Genomic DNA, 14,246 nt, shown 5'->3' with positions numbered 1-14,246 from the left:
GGAAAAGGAACTCTTTGGATTAAAAAAGAAACATATCTACCAATTGCAGTTTGTGGGCTTTATTAGAATTCTGATTCAAATGAATATAGAGTAAAAAATATTTCTGCAACAGTCCAAGAAATGTGAGCACTAACTGGACAGTTAATGGTATTAATGAATTATATAATTACTAGCAGAGATAATGGAATTATAATTATATTTTACAAAGATCATTATCTTTTAAAGATATGTGCTGAAATATTTGTGGATGAAATAATACTGATGTCCAGGAATTGTTTCAAAATAATCTGGAGGAAGGGAAAGTGGGTAAGAACATAGATGGAGCAAGGTTGGCCTTGAATTGATGATGGCTTAAGGTTGATGATGGGTGAGTAGGGGTTCATTATACTACTCTCTCTGCTTGTGCAAATATTTGAAACTTTCCATAACAAATACCTTAATAGAAAGTTAGAAAATAAGTAAAACCCCAATCTTGCCCGGAAGGATCTCAAAATCTAGTAAGATAGGCACGTATGCAGATAGTTATGATACAATGTGATATTGGCTTGAGAGTGTTGAGCATAGTGCTGAGTGCAGAGAGTGAAGGGGCCATCCCACAATTATAAGAATTTAATTCTTAGAGGATGTGATAATGTATCAGTCACGTTCTCCAGAGAAACAAAACCTATATCTCTATCCATATCTATATCTATATCTACATCTACATCTATATCTGTATCTACATCTATATTTAACAGTAACTCCTATACATAACAAAATCAGGCTGAGGATGAGACCATTATGAGTGCACCTATATACCAATAGTAAAAGGCCTATACCAATTATCAATGAAACAAAAGATTATATTCATCTGTCAATGAAGTGAAACATACAGCTTGTTCATCTCAGTGCAACCATACATATCTCAAGTCCAGCTCTACTTTCCCCTGAGATGTAGTGGATTCACACATGCCTGCTACTTGAATCCATCTAGGTGCCTGATAAGCATTGCAGGTGAGGGTTCTACGTCTGAGGGCGGTCCTCGTGAAGCCACAGGTGTGGGTTGGCAGAGAGCTAGCAGTGCCACAAGAATAGGTCACTGGGAACGTAAGCCATCTGCTTGTGCAATTTAATTTTACCTTCTGGGCCCACTCAAGTTTTATCTTATATGTAGCAATTCCCCTTGATAATGGCATGCTGCTGAGGTTGATTTGCTCACTCAGCTCCATTCTATCCTCCTTTAAGACTGACTTCTTGACCTGCATATACTGTAAAGGCAAAAATCTATGTGTCCTAGACTCTTGTACAGCTAGGTTTTAGAGGCAACCACACAGAGTTGGAAAGAAGTAAGGCGAAGGCCATCTTCTGCCCCATTGGCTGTTTTCTGCTAAGAACCCACTTGGTGGAAGTATAAATTCTTCCACCAGGAGTATTCCAGTGTTTAATCTTCAGGGTCTGGGTGTTGAGAGGCATTTGAGGTGGTGGTGGCTGCAGTGGGGACTTCTTGATTTTGGCTCCCTGATTCCAAGGTTGCAGTTACTACTGAGTGATCTTGAACTCAGCTGTGTACGTGTCAGTCTCAGAGGAAGCTGTTACCTGAGTGGTCAATTATAGAGTGTTCTAAAAATTATCTATCTATCTATGCACACACACACACACACATATGCTACCTGGGCTTCACTTCTGGCTAAAAGAACGCTAGTGAAGACCAGAAATAAGCGCAGGAGTCTGAGAATCAAGAGCCTGGAGTGTTTGCTGCACCTGCCATCTGAGAGAGGTGAACTTTTCTAGGTCTATTGTCAAACAGGCCTAGTTCTCAGAGATGAGGCAAAAGGACATTTAAAAAGCATAAATATGTTGTGATTGCTGTACACAGCTGGTTAATTCCTTTTTTATCCTATGTTAACCTACTCAGTTTTTGAGACTGCAAATTTGGGGTCAGAAAGGGTGGAGAGAGCTTGGTGTGGTAGGAAAGCCCTGGATTAGGGGTTTGAAGATCTGAGATGTATTCTCCATGTTGTACTTGGCCAAGCCCTCAAACCCTCTGATGATCTGTATCCTTATTTTTGAAATAAGAATGATATTCCCTGCACTGCCTACTTCAGCAGATAATACCGAGATGGAATGAGAAGATGCATGTTCATTTATTCAACTTATATTTGTTGAAGGCTGACTATATTCCAGGGTCTAGGTGCTGGATATTCAGAATTGAACAAAAGTATCATAGTGCTTTGCAAATTGTACAGGATATGGTAAGTGTTAGGGTGTTATTATCACCTACATAGATGGGGCCTTATTACAGAGAAAGGGGAGCAAAAGATGGTACAGTCTGAAATTTTCTTCACTTCTTTAACAGCCCATTTTCCAAACTCCCTGACTTAGCTATTTCTCTTTTCCTATCAAAAGATGGTACTTGAATAAAGATACCACGTAGATTAGACCATAACATTCCTTCAAATATCTACTTGTTTATCCACTTATTCAACAGATATTCTGAGTACCTACCATGTACCACACGTGGTGCTAAGTTCCAGGGATGCAGAAGATGTAAGCAAAGAGAAGCAAAGTAATGTGGAGGTAAGTGGTCCAAGCTCTGGAGTCAGATTGTCTAGTGTAGCCTTAGCAAATTATATTTTTTGTCCTATGTCATTTTCCTCATTTGCAAAATGGGATTAGTGATGGTACTGTAGGGGATGAATTTGAGGGATTTGGGGGTTGATGAAGGAAAAGATATGACCATGACATGACAGAGCTACACACAATCCATCCCCTGACCCCATGTTTTTTTTTTTTTTTAAAGACTTCATTTTTTTAAAGCAGTCTTAGGTTCACAGCAAAAATGAGGGGAATGTAGAGGTTTCCATGTATCTTCTTATCAGATATGTGGTTTGCAATATTTTTTCCCATTCCATAGGCAGCCTTTTCATTTTATTGATGGTTTCCTTTACTGTGCAGAAGCTTTTTAGTTTGATGTAGTCCCACTTGTTTATTTTTGCTTTTGTTGCTTGTGCTTTTGGTGTCAGATCCAAAAAAATCATTGCCAAGACCAGTGTAAAGTGGCTTACCCCTAGATTTTCTTCTAGGAGTTTCATGGTTTCAAGTCTTATGTTCAAGTCTTTACTTCATTAAGGTTAATGAGTTAATTTTTGTGTGTGGTATAAGATGGGGGATCCAGTTTCATTCTTTTGTGTGTGAATTTCCAATTTTCCCAACACCGTTTATTGAAGAGACTATCCTTTTCTCATTGTGTATTCTTAGTGCCATTGTCAAAAATTAATTGACCATATATGCATGAGCTTCTTTCTGGGCTCTCTGTTTTGTTCCATTGATCTATATGTCTGTTTTTATGCCAGTATCATAGTGTTTTGATTAGTATAGTTTTGTAATATAATTTGAAATCAGGAAGCGTAATGCCTCCAGCTTTGTTCTTTTTTCTCAAGATTGCTTTGGCTATTCCAGGTATTTCATGGTTCCATATGAATTTTAGGATTTTGTTTTTCTATTTCTTTGAAAAATGCCATTAGAATTTTGATGGGGATTGCATTAAGTCTGTAGGTTACTTTGGGTAGTATGGACATTTTAACAATATTAATTCTTCCAATCCATAAATACGGGATATCTTTTCATTTATCTGTGTCTTCTTCAGTTTCTTTCATCAAAGTCTTATAGTTTTCAGTGTACATATACTTTATCTCCTTGATTAAATTTATCCCTAAGTATTTTATTCTTTTTGATGTTATTGGAAATGGGATTGTTTCCTTAATTTCTTTTGCAGATGGTATGTTGTTATTGTGTGGAAAGGCAACTGATTTTTGCATATTGATTTTGTATCCTGCAACTGTACTGAATTAGTTTATTAGATCTAACAGAGACTCAGGGGTTAAGTGATTTGCTCTAGCTCCTTTCAGGGAGAAACTGGGAGCTGCCTGTGCTGAGCCAGATGGAATTGTCTGCTGGGAGTACTTGTGTCTCCAAATAGAATGGCCTCTTTGTTTGGAGTGGTCCCAGGGGACTTGTGAATGCTGAGCCTCATCAGCTCCCAGACCTAGGTGATTTGAGGGCCTGTCCCTTGGGTGACAGCTGCAACATTTGGAGTGTTAGTTGTGTAGGGAAGCTCCTTTCAAGGAGAAGCTGGAGACTTGGTTTTACTGTTGGAGACAGCCGGAAGGAGATGCTGGGGGATGTGACCAACAGCTCCTCTAGGCTCCCAGGAGGATCCCATTCAGCTTCCAGGTACAGGCTAATTAGAAGCCTGAACCTCAGGAAGCAGCTGAGAAAATATGTGTTCAAATCTCTTCCAGGGAAAAACTGGGAGATGGGTGTTTTCTCCTGCTCCCTCTGTGCTGAGGGAGGTCCAGGGGAGTGAACAGGAAGCGCTTGTGCACCCATTTGAAAACTGGTTTTTTTGTTTAATATGGTCCTGTGGGACTCCTGAATGCTGAGCCTCGTTGGCTATCAGAGCTAAGTGACTTGAGGACCCATCGCTCTGCTGGCAGCCATAAAAGTTCAGGTGCTAGATATGTGGACGAGATATTTCTATAAAGATGCTGGCAACTTGGTTTTATTGTTAAAGCAACACAGAGGGAGAAGGTGCGGGAAGTGCTTACTGGCTCTTTCTCTTTCCCAGGAGGATCTCAGTCAGTTCTAAAATGAAGGCTGTTTAGAAGCTGGACCCTTCTAAAGGGTCCAGTAGCTGAGAGAATATGCAGTCAAACCTCTTCCAGGAAAAACTGGAGATGAGTGTCTTTGCCTGCTCCCTCTGCACTGAGCCTAGGAGGGGATAGCCATGGGGAGTGCTCACGCCTCTGTTTAACAACTGCTTCTTTGTTTGCTACAGTCGTGTGGGACTCCTGAGTGCAAATACCTTTGGAGCTAGGTGACTTGGGGGCCTGTCCCTCGAGTGTTGGCCTGAAAAGTTGGAGTACTATATTTATGTACTATTTGAGTAAAGCATTTTACTCAAATTGTTTCCTCCTCAGGGAGAAGCTAGGAGTTGGGTGTTCTCTCTTAATTACAAGGCTCTGTATCAGGGGTGGGCTTCATGGTGAGAGTGGGTTTCAGCCTTTCCTACACATTTCAATGTGAGTATTTTCTCATTCGCCTGATGTGTAGGAGTCACTCAACTGGCTCCTAGATTTCTCTCAGGGGTAATTTCTCCATATGAAAGTGTATATTCAGCGTGTCCATGGAAGGAGGGAAAGTCAGGAGCCTCCTATGTCTCCATCTTGGTGACATCACTCCCCTGGTGAGTGTTATTTACCCAGTTGCACCAAGATTGTTAAGTGTACAGACCCTTTTTTCATTTGGTTCCTGGGCTAGATCCTCAAGGAAAGACTGGGCCTCGGGCATGTCCTCCTCCAAGCAAACTGGTCCCTCCTTCTTGGCCTTTCTCTTTTGTCTTTTTGTTTTTATTACTTTGTGAGTGGTTCCTGGCAAAGGGAACAGTAAGTTACTCCATTCTCCATTGTGGTGATACCATCCTTTTTTCTCTAGAGGGCACCAGTCCTCTTCCCCAGGCGCCTCGTTTCCATCTCATGTTTCCCCAGGGATTTGGGCTCCTACCTCCTTTCTGAGTGGTGTCCTGTAAGAAGCTGCCATGAGCTGGGCCCAAGTCTCATCTGCTGGTTTTGGGCCCTTCTTTAATAGGATAACATCCTCCTTTGGAGTCTTGGGAGAGTCAGGAATATAAATTTCCTTGCTTTTAGTCACTTTAAGTAATGCTTTACCTGGCTAAGCTCGAGGGTTGGGGTCTTGATGTTCGTCTTGGGAGGAGCTAGAGTGACACCATTCTCAATAGTAGATCCAAGTGCGACAGCAACAGCTGCATGCCAGCTGTTTACAAAGGCACTTCCCCCAGTTGCATTTAGGGAACTGGCTTCAGCCTGGTGTCTCCGCCTTATAGGTGCCTGTACTTGCCATAGCAGTCCCTGGGGCAAGGACCTCCTCTGTTCTCACTGTACCCAGATCCTGGGCCCAGTGGAGAGCAGCTCCTCCAGCTATAGCCCACTTTGGGGTCAGGAGCAGTCCACCCTTGTCTACAGGATGCACTCCTCCTCTTTTCCTATTCAGGCCCACAAGTCTTACAATGGCTGGCCTCTGCCTAGCAGGGGACCCAGGTGGGTGGGCTGACCTCCTTTCCCAGGCATCTCGGTGACTCTGAGCTCACAAGACTGTTCCAATGGAGGGGGTTCCCTCAAATATTGGCTCTACCACTTGGCTAATGAGGCATGAGTTGGGGGAGACCATGAAAAACATAGAGTGGAATGCAGCACAGAGTAATGCAGAGACATTTCAAATTTGAGTCTCAACCACTTGAGACTTTTCAGGATCACTTGGTCAGTTGATTGCCCTTCTCACTGGGTATCCCCATATCTTACTTTCTGATCACCAAAATCCCGTCCTGATTGCCAATTGTAGGGAGTGAGTTTAAAGGATTTGGGGGCTGATCAAGGAAAAAATTATGACCATGAGGTGACAGTAGCACATACAGGCTTGATTTGGTATACTTAGAGGGGTTTGCATGTGGGGGAAGTGCCTCATAGCAGGAGACCATCCAGAGGCTATGGGAAGGGGGTGGCTACCTAGAAGAGGAGGAGGGCAAGGAAACTCCCAGGGGAGAGGGGGTCAGAGAAGGGGCTTATGTGTCTAGGTGATGTCCCTCAGCAGCGCAGTGAGGAGTCTCTGGGCCAGAGAACTTGGAAGGGCAGCAGTGGTTTGGGTATTTATGGCCTGGGTTTATCCTATCTGTTGTCGGCAGATATTGAGTGAGGTTTCCCAGGGTATGTAAAGCAGGCAGGCTCTAAATAGCTAAAAATCTGTGTGGGATATTTCTAAAATAATTGGATGTGCACAAATTTTATTTTGGTACCAGTGGGCTTTTGCGCTAACAGGTCTCAGCCTACAGTGAAGAAATAAACCACTCAGGGGCCAATACACAGAGGTGTTTGGCTCATGTATATGACAGTATTCACTTGATAGAATGTTTTTGGAGGGTTAAATATGAATTCATGTGAAGTGCTGAGCCCAATACCTGATGCGTAGTAAGGATACAACAAATGTAATAATTCTTATGTTACAATACTCTGTCTAAATGGAGCTTATGAGAGAAATAAGAACGCAAAAACCAAAACTGAGTAAAAAAGTAATAAGTTGGTAGCTCTTACTAATTTTTAAAAGACAACTAAAGGAGAAACAATAAAAGAAGTATGCTGTTCATTATTAGAATTTCATTTTTTTCCAGCTAGAGGCAATGTGTTCTAGATGTTGATTTGTGAATTTGCCACCTAGAGGCAAATTCAGAAAGATATGAATTTTCTCTGAAAAATTTATTTAGTTGTTTTCTATGGGTTTCAGACCTTCTGAAAGATGGTTTTCTCCTCATTTCTCTCCAATTCTTTGTTAATAAAAGATACTCATAAAGAATCCACACAGCAACGGTGGTTTCTCCATGAAATTGTCGATTATGCAGAACATTTGACATTTTATCATGAAATAACCATACTTCATTTATACCAAATGAATGGTGATTTGCTAAATCTCTTGCCCAGAAAACTGTAACACATTCTGGCTATTCTACAAACAGACAGCTACCTAAGGTTGTCCTGCATCAAATTTTGAGGATAAAAGAAAAATTTCATGGCACACAAAAATAAATCCCAAGTATTAACATTGTCCTGTTACTTGAGAAGTTTAAGATTTTGTGAGAATTCAAAATAAGTTATTTCTAATCCTTAGAGTTTCCCACACTTGTCTATTACTTACTGGATCACACAGGTTTTTAGGAACTGTCGAGTTATAGCGTACCACACCCAGCTCAGTCCGTAGCACACCAATGCTTCTCGTTCTCTTCCAGGAAATTACTGTTTCTCGATAACTCATTTCATGCTTACAAATGAATCCAACCCACATTTTTCAACTTCTTGGAATTAGACTTCCTGTCCTTCCAAGATTACCTGGCTCAGTGGCCTCACCAGGGATGAACAGATTCCCAGTAAAGCCTTGGGCTTATCAGGTTCCCTGAAAGGTATCTGAGACCAATGGAGTCTGCATGAGGCTTCTGTCCTGGAAAACGGAGTTAAGGAAAACATCTCAGATCTGAAGACAAATGGAACACGATTTAAACCAAGACTTGTATCATTTAACCTTTCCAAGCCCATTTCCTCATCTGTAAAAATAAAATGCTAATGATGTAAGAATATCTTGAACATTGAATGATATATGTCAGCTCCCCTGTCTCCACAAAGATTGTTTGTTGTAAACAAAGAATACACTCTGGCTCTTTTAGGAATGGAATTTTCCAAAGGCATTAAGTCGTCAAGAAATACATTGGAGGGTTAAAGAAACAGGCTTAAAGCTAAGCTGGGCTTTCAGAATCAACACTCAGAACCACACTCCAAAACAGGTATGATGACAAAACTTCCCTGACATTGCTGATCTTGCCTGTTCGCTGGATGCCAGGAACCTGACTTTGCTGCAACTGTGAGATAGTCTAGGATATCAACCTTACCGTTCCTCCAAAGCTGTTCCCCTATGCTGTCACCTGTGTCAGCAAAATCATGCCCCCCTCAAAGCCTCTTTCTTTAGGTCACTCACTTCCAAATTGGAGTCCTGCATAGGTATTTATGACAGGTGAAACCTAGGTCTCGTGCCTACATCCTGCAAGGGTGCTGAGGAGCAAAGTATTCTGAATTCTACCTTATGAAGAGGAGGCTTTCAGAGAGAATATTACCAAAATGTAGGAAGGGTAGTCAAAAGATACTGGATTCTTCCAGGCTGCTTTTCCTTAGGTCTAATAAGAGTAATACCTTCCATTCTTTTGTCTACATTTACTAAGTACTTAGCAATGGGCTAAGTGAGACTACAAATATCCCCACTTTGCAGATAAGCAAGTAGAGGCACAAAGAGATTAGCTAGTTTGCCTTTGGTTAGTAAGCGGCAGAAACAGGACTTGGACCTCTGTCTATCTGACTCCAAACTCTGGATGGGAAATTCCCATTTGATGCTGTGTCACAAATCTAAAGGCTCTTCCACTGTATTTCAATCCTGTTTCCTTTTCTTAAATCTTGCCCTAAGAGCTGCTAAGCATCTTGCCTATTAAATCTCTCCTAGTGCAATTTATTCAAAGCTAAGCCCACGCAGCAGCCCTCCCTGTAAAAGACGTTTGGGAAAATGGGTCAGATAAGTGCATAGACTCATCTGAGGCCCTTGGGACCAGGTGTGGAGAAAACCACTTCGGTGTCATAGACTTCCCTTCAAGATGCTTTAAAATGTAGAGAAGAATGTAAACACCCTTCCTACGTTTCCCACCTTTTTTAAATGGGGCTGTGCAATGTTGAGCATTGGCAGTGAACACAGTGCAGTGAAAAGAATGTGAGCTGCAGTCATTCTGACTTGATTTCAAATCCTGGCTTTGTCACTAACTGGCAGTATGAGTTTTGAGAAGTGATTTAACCCCGCTGAGCCTGTTTTCTCATCTGTAAAATGTACCTTGCTTTCAGAGTTATGTGAATAAGGTACACGTTGTGATATTTTGATCCCCTCTCTCCCCTATGCATCTCAGCCCATTCCCTAGCACACAGGGTCTGAGGCAGAGCTGATGTGCCAACACTTGATTGAAACCCCAGGGATGCAAGATTTAGAGAAAAAGGGAAGTGAGGCAGGAAAGGAGGGAAAGCAATACAGGAGATGTGTCATCAAGCTGGCCAGGGCTGCTCAAAAACACACTGCTGGCTGCTCAGCCCCACACAACATTTCCAGAGAGGCCTTCTGGAGTCACTGAACCTCAAAACCGTCTGTCCAGGAAAAGAACGGCAAACAGTTTACCAGCTGGATTCTTCCCACCTCCTGTTGCGTATCCATCAAAATCTGCTCCCTGAAACATTAACTGACGTGTACCTCTGGGACGTGTGATGCGGTCCCTCTGGGCAGCCCCTGGAGAAACCAGGGTGGAACCTGGGTGTGGGAGATGCTGAGTCTTCTCCCTTGTTTGGCATTCTTGAGACAATGCCAAAGTCCAGCTTCCACCTTGGAAGGGGGGATGTGCAGAGACTACGATGGCAGGAAGCGAAGTGACAGTGTCTGTGTTGGCTTGATGTTCACGGGAAAAATGTGAGCCACTGTTGACCCACTTTGGCAGGAAAGAAGCACATGGCAGGGTCTAGAGGACAGGCGGTGCTGAACACATCAGAGTGGTTCAAAATGGGTCAAATACGCTGTGTTCAGGGGGTTAGCCATCTTAGGAGTCATGGTGGAAAGCAGCACTGAGCCCACCATGGAAGTTGATATCTCTTTTTCAGTCATTGCTCTTGTTAGGGGGCAGCAAGGCTGTGTTCTGGGCTATGCTTACGAGATGCACCCACTCTGGATTTTGACTCAGGAGCTAGTGATTTCAAGAGGCAGGGACTGCCTAGAAGCCATTCTAGTGAGGAGAGGTGGCATGAGAAGCTATATCAACTTCCAGGAGCCGTAATATCAGGGGTCCAGCGTCAGAGGTGTCTGCGCCCAGTGGTGGCAGTATCTCCACGGGATAAACCAATTTTGTTGTAAAATTTTGGATGTCATTTCTAGCATTTCCATGCTCCAAGTCTGGTCCTCCCAGCCTTCCTGGAGATCCTGTGAGCTACTTAAATCATCTAATATATTGCTTTTATTTTTAAGTCAGCCAGGGTTCTTGTATCTAGAAACCCTGACTGACACACTGGTGACAGAAGGATGTATATGAATGGCAGAGTAATATGTTTAAAATATTAACCATTTTTTCCCATTTGCTCTATTTCCTATTCAAGCATCTATGTCATAGTATGCCTGTCTTTTCTGGGGAGGGATATAACAGGATGAAAACAAAGGGCATCAAAAGGACAATTTCTGGCCTCCAAAGGCTGGTGAACTTGGGGAGGGTAGCAACGAAACTCCAGCAGACAAAATATTTGAGACATATCACAGGAATGAGAGAGCTGAGTTTCTCTTTTCCTTCAGGCTTCTCCACTGGAAAATTATTTCCCCAGGGTGGGGAGTGGAGGAAAATATGAGAAACTCTCAAATTACCTGAGATGATATTTCTGCCGCTTCCAGAGAATGGATTCTCAAAGCAGATATTAACTTGAGTTACATGGGAAAAATAAAGACTTATTAGTACCTGAGTTTGTGGCCTGAATTTTATTCATTGTTACATGTGTAACAATAAAACAAATCACACAGAAAAATTCCCCCAACCCTGGCATAGGCTTAGCATAGAATGGGTGCTCACTGAAGGGCATTATTTTTATTTTACTTATGTCTAGTTAAAACGGAGAAATGTGTGCTCTGCTCTGCTAGTTAGCAAAGGAAATCTAGGTGCCTCGGGCAGTGGTGTGTTCTGTAGGGAGAGGAGGGTCAATGCTGCTCAGAGAGCTCACAGTCGCTAAATCTCACCAAGTACATTAAATCAATAATGTGTGTGATTGGGAGAGAAAAACACCAACGTTCTGATGAACATCCCATCCTTTTTGTCTTATGGGTTCTTACTAGATAATCACACAGGCATCTGCTGCTGTAACCAGTTTCGCATTCACTAATCTTGAGGTAAGTGTTAATGGAAGCTTTAGGGAAAAACCTATAAACTTGTCCTGGGGAACCATTCGTTCTCTGAGGAGAAGCCCAGTCTGACCCCAAAGTGCATGTGATCCAAGAAGACATGTGCTTCTGAGACAAGGGAGAACAGACCTTGTTTTGTTCCTCACTGTGAACTTGACTTTATATTCAACCTTAGAGAAGTTTGTCACAATATTGTTTAGAATTACAAAGGTAAGATGCTTAATTTTGGCATAAAGTAAGCTGTGGGTGTTGACATCTGTTCCCTGATATGGGCTACTGCCTAGAATTTAAGGAGCACTGATACTTACAGTTCAGGCAATAAAGTTGGTTTTTCTTTTCCTTTATTTAAGGATAAATGAACTTTATCCATCTTACAAAGAATTTTTTTTCTATTGAGAAAGGAATATTTCCTTTAAAGATAGAATAGATGTTAGATGATATTATAGAACCATGGTTAATTTTCTTGGGTATGACAATGTTATTACAGTTAATTATGAGGATGACCAGAGGAGATGCAGACTGAAGTAGTCCTGAAGTTTTACGCTGTCTGCAAGTTATTTTCAAACGTTTCAACAGGAAAGATGCATAGAAAGAGGGAAAATGATAAATGTGGCAAGTGATAGTTCTTGAATATAGGCAGAGGCTATAGGCATTCATTGTACTATTCTTTCAAGTTTGAAATTCTTACTATATTGAAAACGTTTTAGAGGTATTTAATTGAAGTAAGGAAGGTTGTGAGATATTGCACATAATTATCTTGCAATTCAGCATTACAAAGTTTCTGGAACTTTTGACTTTCTGGTAGTATTAGGAGCCCCAAGTTCTCACAAGAGGATGGATCAATAACAGTATTAGCTACTGCATGTTGATACTCATAGCGCACCAGGCTTGTGTTAAGCACTTCTATAAATATCTCATTTAATCTCCACAAGTACCCTAAGCCATATAGGTCAAAACCCCTACCAACTCCAAAAGGTAGATGGCATCAGCTCCATTTTATAGGTGAGCGAAAGTCCAATCCAGGCTAGGCAAATTGGCAAAGCCAATAACCCAGGTTTGCCTAACTCCAAAGCCAGTATGCCACATAACCTCAGATTCAACACCAGAAAAGGGATAATGGTTATCACAAAATATGTTAAGTGAACAAGGATATTTCAGTGCATGTCTTAAGATAGGGAAATAAAAAGACCAATACAGCTACACAATGAAGGCAATAGGCAGCGTGTGGGAGAGCCCTGCAAGCATCAGTGTAGGGGTGATTAGACAGAGGAGGAAGGGTAGGAATATAGAGCTGTATATACAGATGTGTAAGCACACATGTACATCTACTATACGTATACATGTATATATTTACATATATGTGTAATTAGCTTTCTGTTTCTATAAGTTAGACATGGCTGGCTTAAACATGGTATTGTGCCTATCAATTCTCGAACAAATGTGAGAAAGACCAGAATAAATATAATAGACTCATGCATATGGTTCCAAGATGAATGAACTCCTCAGTATGTTGGGGTGGGCTTGTAGGGGGCTTGCTTGGAAATGGGAGATTCAGAAAAACTTAGCTCAGAAATATTTTATTTCCATGTCTTCATCTTTGGAAAATCACCAATGACCAACAAATAGAAGTTAGCTGACTCCCTTTTGGTAATGAAGGAAGGAAATATTCTTCAGTTTACGTAATACAGTGTAACAGAGAGGCTCAATAGTCAGCAAAAACGGCAAAAATGTTATTTTCTTTGTTATTTTACTTGAAATTATTTTAATCTACCTTTTTTGGCCATTTTTTGTTACTTTGATTTAATTTTGCCACTGTAATTGGACTTTTATTCTTTTCAGGACATAGCTGGTCCCAAAAACATAAATTTTCTAATGGATCACTGGGAGTAATGAGAAGTGGGGCAATTCCTGCTTCTATCCCTTAGTTTCTGAACCCATGTATTCATTCTTTTGAAGACACAGTGTGATATAAATGTCTTTGATTTAATGCATATACTGCATATGGGAGATGAGCCTCATCCTTGCAGAGTATTGCCTCCAAAATGGCACTGCAGCTATGCTTTGCACAGGAGGTCTCAATGATGGCTATTTTCTGGGTGGTAGGGTATATGATACAACCAGTGCATCCCATGATTATGGGCTCCCTCTTGCACCTTCTTTGCTGTGAAGTGGGTCCTCTGGTCTGGTGTAATATGTAATGTTATTTGGGATGCCATGCCATTCCATAAGCTTTAGGACTGTGGTACTGGCTGAAGCCCACAGGGCAGGAAAGACAAACCTATAACTGAAATACATTCATTTTTCTCTTATGAGAATAAACTACTGGCTTTCTCAAGCGTTGAATGGGCCACTAAGTGGCCACAAACTGGTTCATAATTTTCTTTGAGGAATAGTACCATATTAGGGACTCAGTGTTAGTGTCTGTTGCTTGCAGTTTGGGTGTTAGGCACCAATAGTAACTAGATAAGATTGGGTAAGCAGTGGTTCATGCTATTGGACCCAAGAGTAATTTCCATCTCTGCCACCATAGCCACTTTATTCATGTGCTCATTGTGTTATCACCGGTATTGCCAGTGATAGAGAAAGACGTCAACTGGCTGAAAAATTTTGTCTACTTGGTCATTTAGTGCCTCTTCCATGATCAATGCTCTCTGGTAGGCATTAACATGTAATACAAAGACCTCCGCACTTTCTGC

Source organism: Diceros bicornis, chromosome 7, assembly GCF_020826845.1.
Source record: "Diceros bicornis minor isolate mBicDic1 chromosome 7, mDicBic1.mat.cur, whole genome shotgun sequence".
Lineage (NCBI taxonomy): Eukaryota > Metazoa > Chordata > Mammalia > Perissodactyla > Rhinocerotidae > Diceros > Diceros bicornis.
This window is presented reverse-complemented; position numbering follows the sequence as displayed.